The following is a 9,269-nucleotide window of genomic DNA, read 5'->3' on the forward strand; positions in this document are numbered from 1 at the left end:
AAAGAGAGAGAGAATAAAAGGGGAGAAAACAATACGGCCAATTTCTACTATCTCTGCTGACATGAATACACAAAACTTGTCTGGTTTTGACTAATTGAGGAAGTTTCGGGTACTGATTAACGGAATCTAACCAAGAGGCGTGAAAGGTTGATGCATGACGTGTTAACTGCTTCCTTCCTTGCCTCTAGCCTAACATTAACGTGATGCTGAATGAGGCCCCTGCTTGTGCAGTTTTGCATATTTCCTTCAGGTTGACTAAGATTTTTGTAGTCATGAATAGTACTGAGGCGACTAGAGAAAATTACAATCAACAGAGGGGTTTAGATTACGTTAATCTTGATTCCTATCGGTATTTCTCTGATTTTATAAATAGGCTAAATTTGTGATTGGGGTTTATGCACGTGTGAAATGTGTATGGGATTAGGACAAATATACTTCTGGTACAAGTACATTTAAAGCATTTTACGCAGTCATAATTGTATGCTTATCGATAATGAGGACAGTGCCAAAACGTGCGTTTCAAAGAAGACTTAAATGCGTAACGCATGCGTGTCCATATTGCAACAGCTGCACAGTCAGTTTACACTCCGCCTTCATGTACTGATATTAGAATACGTGACAGGGAAATTAAATTAGAGGCTTTCGGCATGAATACCATCAGAATAAGAATTTATTTTCCTTAGGACAGCACCAAAATGAGATTTAAAGATGAAAATCTGAAAAGTAGTTATTAACACAACCAAGTGTGTGCAGAAATAGATGGTACACAGTATATATATTAAAAATGGATCCGTCTAAGTGCAGTAATGGTTACTAAGATGTCACATCATATTTGCACTCAAAATGTAAGCAGGCATTTGGGGCAGAAAATGAAAAATTCGATTTTTAGCGGTCAAATTGTGGTTTTAGCAAGCATGTAACCTGATAAGATTTGGTGGAAAAATTAATTTCCTTTTTCAGATGTGAACATTTTAAAAAATGGTCAAATGTCTGCCTTTAAAATGACTGGCAATAATACTTCATTCAAATAAAGAGACTTCTGACCCTCATTTTTTATAATTTATGAAAAAACTGCCACCATTACCCTGCTGCCTCGGATATTGCCTTTAGCTTTTTACATCTGTAATATGGAAAATTCTTATTCATGATTTGCTTGTTGCTTACATCACAAATTTGCACTCATACACAACTTAAGGCTTTAAAACGTGAAGTCAAATTTTCTGAAGTAAGAGTTTACTCATTTAAAAAGTATTAAAAAAACGCCTTTGATACATTGCATAGTATTATGTATCCAAACGGCATCACATCTCATTCCACAAGATGCGCCTAGTTCCCAAATGGAAATAGATTTGGAATGAAGGCTGTTTTTCATTATATTTTTTGGTCTTGACGCCCTTCCAGAGCAAGCTGGAAGTTCATTTGTATTTTTTTCCAAGGTGACAGACTCCCACGACATCTACACATAGATGCACAAAGAAAAATGAACATCATTTGTTTTGATTAGATTAGCGAGAAAAGAAACTACTCTCCTGAGGAAGGACTGTCCAGACTTTCAATGCAGAAAATGTGTGCAATTGCAAAAGAAACTCAATAAATTAGCCTGCTTTGCCAGTAGAAAAGGGATACTCTGAATTAGTGGCCAGCCAATCTCAAGGCTATGCATGTTTTGGGGATTTTGGAATACCCAGAGAAACCCAAGCACACTACACACAGGAAGGTCAGAGTCGACCAGGGATTGAAACCTCGATCTTAGAACTTTTAGACGGACATTCTAACCACTCACCCACTGTGATGCCTACGATTTCACTATGTACCGTATTATTTTCACCTGCATTCCTCCATTTTAGATGAAGGTTCTTGCTCAAGAATAACTAACCGACCAGCCCATTACACACTACGCCATTCCCTGGAACCTATACATCGGTCACTAAATACCTCAAGTGGCAGCAGACAGCAATCAATTCTATTGATCTCTTAGCGGGCAATCAGATACAAGTAAGCTTGGATTGACTTTCCAGTGGAGGCTGCATGAATCACTCTATCAGTCCACTACGTAGTCCCACCACATGTCCTCTTTTGGTGATTAACTCACCAAATGAGGACGAAAATATCAGGAATCCCTGACAGAATTCTGAGACGAATGTGCAAGCACACCACCTGGCCACCTAATATTTGACTTGATTTTACACACTGCACTGTTCACCAACCTCGGGCCCACTCCCTTGCCCACCGTCCATTTTGAGTTCATACAAGTCACAAAGGAGGATCTGCTTTGGTTCTGGGTAAATGCTTTCTGGCAAGCAATTTAAATCTAGCCCATCCAAGGTACTTCATTGTCACGGTACGTCAATGTGAACCCGCAGAAAAGCAGGTCACCCTGCCTCCGAAACGAACGTCATCTGCCACTTCCCCATCTCAGCTTGTTCTTCGTTTTCTGCTTTCGCGCAGAAGACGACATCCATTTCTATATTGAATACACAACAAAACATGCCATGCCTCTGAGTTGAACTCCTCTCCTCAGCCTACGGTAACATTGTTTTCTCCCCCTGACAAACTGAATTGCTTCAGCATTTTAACTTCAAGGTCTTATCTTGCATTGAAGCAATATAAACCATCCATGTGCATCTAACATAGATGGGACAGAGATGATAGACACACTGGAATTATTGCCGGGAAATCATAGCACACACATCATATCCATCGACATTCAAATTTCCACCAATATATAAGTCTCAATACACCGTAAAAAGGCAAAGTTTTGAGTAATTCCCAACAAAAAGAATATTGTTTCAGGATTTAAAATTAAACAAAAAGAAGATAATTTCATTTCTCAGATGTGTAATAGTCCAAAAAAACAAAATAATAGCCAATATTTCACAGAAGTAGGCAAAAAAGCCATTGGCAAACATTTTACAAGATTTTTTTGCCAATATGATCCGATGTTAATCTTTTTAGACAGTTAAAAATAATGTGGGGGCAGTGTTATGATCTGGGGTTGCTGTTGGTCAAGGGGTTTAGTGACAGTAGGTGTTCAAAAAATGAGGTCAGCTGCCTACTTGAATATACTCAATGACCAGGTTTTTCCACCAATGGATTTTTTTTCTTCCCCGAAGTCACAGGCATACTTCAACATGACAATGCCAGGATTCATCAGGCTCAAACTGTGAAAGACTGGTTCAGGGAGCTTGAGACATCAATTTCACACACAGATTGGCCACCACAGAGTCCTGACCTAAAGCCTATTGAGACTCTGGGATGTGCTGGAGAAGGCTTTGAGCAGCAACTCACTCTACAAACATTAATGCAAGATTTTGGAGAAAAATTAATGCAACAGTAGATGGAAATGTTGTGAGATTGCAGAAGCTTATCGATGTTATGCATGGGGAGTATTTTGGGGAAAATTCTGAATATATTGGTGAATATAAAAGGTTTGGTATGTGCTCAAGAGATAAATGCACATGTATGGAAGTTTGTATTTTCAGGTGTGCTCATGCTTTTGAATTAATTAATAGGGAAGGGATTTTGTTTGCTATGACGTTTCCTTCTCCACTTTGGATGAGAACCAACGCAACTAAATGTTTTAAATCACTCAGGGAATAGAGGGCACCCCCTACTGGGATGGGGGCAGATGGTGAGGCTGTCCTGTTGTCGTACATCTCATGTGAGGTGCTAGACCAGGATGGGCGACCTTGTAACGAGGCCTGCATGCGCAAAAGGACTCTCTGTTCCATCTGGGCTCGACTTCATCAAGTCACATGTCTCACAACAGCAGCAAGAGAGATAGAATGTTATTGTCGACAGTTATGAGATGCTATAAAATTGTATTGTCAGCTGCTTTTTTATTTGAAAAACCAGCCCTCGGGTGAACGACATAACGGGAAAAGTACTATACTTTTTCGGACTGTGCGTCCAATGTGTTTTTTATGCACACTTAGTTCTTATTTATCTTCAGACAGTGAGTGTATATATTGCAATTATGACAAATAATTTCTGATTTCTTGTCGTTAACGACAGTGAACATTGTAGCAGCAATGTCAATTTCCAAAACAGAATTGTTATTTGTTCCTGGCACGGCTTGCTGAACATATGAAATAATTTGCATCGACTTGGGGAGCTTTCGAAAATGGGCAAAAAGTCACTGGCAGGAATTCTAGGCTCCTGAAAAAAATATCACTTTAAAAACGCAATTTAAGATAGTATGCTTAAATTAAACCATCACGTTTTTCCCTGGGAAGACAGCTTGGCTGCAAAACTGACAATTCAATTGTTTGACTTTTCCTACACAAAGAGCAAAATCTCATTTTCCCTTCAATTTTCTCACAGCTTCTCTAGAGCTATTCTCTCATAATATCAAAGTAAGCAGGACAGATTACCTCCTAAAGAGCTGATAGAAATTATGCCGCAAATTATTTTCGGAATTGCTGCTCTCTATCAGTGATAGCATGAGAGATGAAAACAATTGTATAGTGCAACCTTTGCATCTTAAACTGTCATTAATGGGTGTTTTAAATATAAAAGTTATATGTGAACCTTACAAAGGCTATGCTGCACAAACGTATACCTGGGCTGACAGTGAATGTGTAAAAGGGAACATTACAAGAAGTAGACTTTTCAATTGGTTGTATACATAATAATAGCAGCTGGGCCGGTCCACCCATCAAGAACAAATTTCGCCAATAAAAATAAAATTAGCCTACTTTTTTTCTGGATCATCTAAAAGTGTAGCTAATTTTCTTAATTGCCACCCGCGGGCAGACTTTCTCTCTTTTTGGGCCACTAACATTCAAAATCTGTCATTGTCAGGTAATGCCAGAAGAGCCAAACGCAAGCACTATCACGTCAAAGGCAAAAATGAATAGCTAAAAAAAGACGACATAATTCAGCAGCTTGGTGATGAAATGCCAGAGTGGAACTACAATCAAATGTTTATGGGCGCTGCTTTATGAGGTGGAGGGGAGATGCGATATTAGCCAGCGATGGCAAGCGCCATTAACTTGCAGCTTGTATGTGGAGAGGTAAACATCTGTTTGCGAGAGAATTAGTGTTTTGAATAACATCACTAAAACTCTAGTAGTTTTGTGGGTCATTACTTGGAAAAAGGTCACTGGGTTGAAAAACCTGCCAAAGTTAGCACCACCAACGGAAGAAAAGACATACTTTGAATTTGAATAAGACAAAAGTGCACTGTCCAAGGAAAGGTCATTAGAACTAGAGTGTGACGTACATTTGTGGTCATTAGTGTTAGTATGTTAATCGAAGAAAATGTCAAAGACAATTTAAAAACACGCAGATAGTCTCATATTGGGGGGAAAGGTCTAAATATACTGGAAATTGAATCTTTATCTTGAAATAAAATAAGACTACATTGGGGAACAATATAGAAATAAAAATACTATGTTGAGATAGAATTTTATGCTGATTATTTCTAAAATTGTCCAATATGGCATTACTTACTATATGGTTACTAACAGAAGAAAAATTGTCCCTCTATGTAATTGAAAATATGCACTAACATCATTGCTTGGAAAAAAAAAAATTACACCTCATTAACAGCCCTAAATTGTCTGGTTCTGTGTTGTTGATGTTCAGTACGCCTAATGGCACAAATTGATACATTTTCCTATTCAAAATGTTCACCGGCATTGTTTAGCAGTCCTTTTTATTGTTTTACGTCAATACGTAATTTGAGTGAGGTTGTAACCTCCTTCTCAATCTGTCCTCATAAATTCCGGCCAAAATACAAAGCAAGGTTGTTGGTTTGGACCAACCGGTTGCGCGCACCTGCCCGTCTGTGAAGTGCAACCATCCATGAATTGGCACGACGGCCTCAGATATCCCGTTGGCATGACAACCACAGAAAGATCTAAATGACACAGCTAAGGTTGCGCACAAACAAAAGCAGAAGAACATCATGATTTCTTCCAGAGAGAAAGGCTTGACAACAGAAACGCGTACTAAGAGAGGAGGGCCAATGATAACAAGACGTCCCTCGCCAATTATCCTCAGGACGTCTGCATAGGTGCGAGGAAGCCTCCTCTTGCCTACGTAACGCACGTGAAAATTCCACGTCGGCACACGGCGCTGACAGGGCGGGGAGGGCATGATAAACAACAAGGTGAGGACATGCCGTTCAAAAGAAAAAAGGTGCAGAAAACAGTCGACGTCTGCTATGGTGAGCATTCAAGCACTGGCGTCATGGCAACAACATCCAGTCGGAATGTTGCTAGGGGTTCCTGCCTAATAGAGGGTCTCCTTGTCGCACTCTGTCACGGGGATGTGATCCAGCCCAAAAGCCCCCCTAACAAAGTCTTCACGGTCAGGAGAACTCGCCAAACAAGGATATGGCTTGTCAAATCCACATTGTCTTTTTATGTATGCACCAGTCATTGAAGTTGACATTTTAGCTGAATCCGTCACGTCAGGTATAGCATAAAGATATTACCTAATTCAGTCTTTTTTTTATAAAACATTTTCAACATTTTTCATGAACAGAAAACTATTTATTGGTGAGAAATTCAATCCAGGCTAAATATTACATGATTAGGGTAACAGGGTTGCATCCATGTTGTGGGACACACAATTTATACATTGCAATTAGCTACAATTTGAAATTTTATGTTAATTTAAACCACCTTTACAAGAGACATGAATGAATTTAGTTTGTGTATTATTTATAATTTGAAGGGGCTGAAATGACGCTATAAATACAGAACAGAGTACTACATTTATATACACACCAATCTTCTATTATTCATTCATTTTCCAAACCGCTTATTCCAACAAGGGTGTTCAACCAGCCTACCCTGCATGTTTTTGGGATGTACCCGGAGAAAAACCCATGCAAACTCCTCAAAGTGAGGACCCAACTGGGATGGAACCCCCAACCCCCAGAACTGTGAGGCCTTACCACTTATCATTTCTCTAAAACGATGTTCAATAATGATATAAACATGCACGTGAGCCCCCGCAGTAACATGTATCTTTAGATCTTGGATAGTGAGCAGGATTTCCCGCTGCGATGCAGAAATGATGGACAGACGTGGATTTGTGCATTTTGCGCAATGTGTCAGATACGCGAACACACTGTACTTGTACATTCACACATTTGGATAGCTCTAAATAAAGACAGACAGGCCCGGTATCGCAATCTGTAGTCACAGTCCATTTTTTATGTGTTGTCTAGATGTCACCTCATTTTCAACTTTTTCTTCCTGTATAACTTTTGTAACTGAATTATTCACGTAGACTTTTCTCTGCATCAGCTCTGTGTTGAGAACGTGTTAGTTTAAGCCCAAAATGTATTTTCTCTATTCTCATTAAATTCTACTTTTCTAATCACTTGGTTGTGATTGTTGTTGCCGCGGCGCCCTAGATCCCCGCTGAACAGTAATTAAAGTCTCTTCCTCTTCTGCATCTCATCAAATACAAAAAAACTTGAAGGTGGGTGTCGTAGAAAAGAAGTGTGCCTTTTGTAAATTACATTGGGATGCCTAGATGCAAAGTGAATACTAATGTCTGCTTGGAGAGTTTTATCTCCATTCTGTCTGTAGATAAGATTCCAAGTTAACACAAGAGCTGAACTTTAAGGCATCTCTAAAGCAACAATTCCTGATTGAAGCCAGTTAATATTCTATCTGTGAAGTCATCATGATATGCTTCCTTGAGCTTTTGTCACTTTATTTAATATTTTACTTAGGGGTCACTTTATATGAGATTAGTCATACCTGAGATGTGACATCTTTTGATAATGTTGTTGCTGGAACATTCCAGATATTTGAATTGAAACTACTCTTTTGAACAAAGGGATACATCTAAAATATGTTTTACATTTCAATCAATCCAATTGGAGCGTTGCATAACCAACCAATCCATCCATCCAGATAAAAGAATTGTTACACCACTGACAAATAGCACGGAGGGTGACATTTTACTCTTAAAATTGGTGTTCTTATTGACATCGGGTGTAGACAACACAAAGTTATTATGTTGCAATCTTGTTAAATCAAAGCTTTTGTTCAAACCAAATGGTACTTACTTAACAAGTTGACATTTTCCTTTTAATTTGTGCTCTGTCACCGCCATAAAGTGTTGTAATTACCGCATGTCCCACTGCACCTATAAAGGCCAAGTTCATGCAAATGCTGCAGTACGACTTGATGAATAACAAACAACCTGGCTGAAGAGTCTAATTGGCTTACTTGTCTAGACTGAACAAAGACAGGACTTGGCACTCAATGTATTTAAGGAGTTCAGGTCGAGGATCTAGATTACAAATGGTTATGTTTATAGGTGGGTTAAAACATTTCAGCCAATGTGTGATGTACTATTATAAGGACAAGAAATACGACAGTATCAATAGCATTCTGCTCATGCTATACAAAATCCGCCAGAATTTAAGACGTGCATCAGGCTGACCATCATCTATCGCAGGGTTATAAATCGGTTATCAAGGCTTCATGTTATTGTCTGTTTTTTCTTCTTCTATAAATACTGTCTTTTTTTAATACACAACAGGTGTTAGCAAATAGCAAGAAGGAAGTAACAGCATGACTGTAGTTGTGGAGCGGCTATTAAAGAAAAGCCTTACCAAGTACTGCTTCATGTTATACATGATTAATTGGGTTTTTGACTAGCGCATTTCAGATATCGTTGTGGCAGCATACAGTTATAGCTTATATAGGCTAGAAATTTGATTATTACTTTTTATGCGGCTGGTGATTTTTTTCGATTTTGTAAGGCAAAAGAGTGCCAGGCTCAAAAAAGGATGAAATCTCGGTATATATGGAATGGGCCTCATGCCAAAGAACGCCAATCTGTATAGGTAAGAAATGGTCGTGGGTGTAGGTGAATTAGTCAGAGTATAGTTGCACTTGTGTTAAGAGAAAAGCAGGTCAGAAAGTTAAAAAAAAAACATCAAAATTGCTGATAGCAGTGTTGCCTTATATCACAAATCCAAGGTTGAATTGGTGGCCTTTTCATAGGTAGAGTTTGCATGTTTTTCCTAAGGATGCGGGCTGCTCCACTTTCCTTCCACAGCTAAATATAATTTGATAAATTTCCACTTCGCTTCATTGACGCAAATGCTTAAACAAGATCCAAATGTGTTTTGCGGGCAACGCAGTTGATTATCACTGTCCCTCAGGGAGCGGTTAAAAGAAAAGGACAAATTTCACTCTTCCATGCACATCTGAAATAATTATGGTAGTTATACCTCGACATTTTGGAAGAAAAGTAGAATCTAATGTAGGTCAGAAAGTATGAAATTAGGT

Source organism: Stigmatopora argus, chromosome 19 (genome assembly GCF_051989625.1).
Source record: "Stigmatopora argus isolate UIUO_Sarg chromosome 19, RoL_Sarg_1.0, whole genome shotgun sequence".
Taxonomy (NCBI): domain Eukaryota; kingdom Metazoa; phylum Chordata; class Actinopteri; order Syngnathiformes; family Syngnathidae; genus Stigmatopora; species Stigmatopora argus.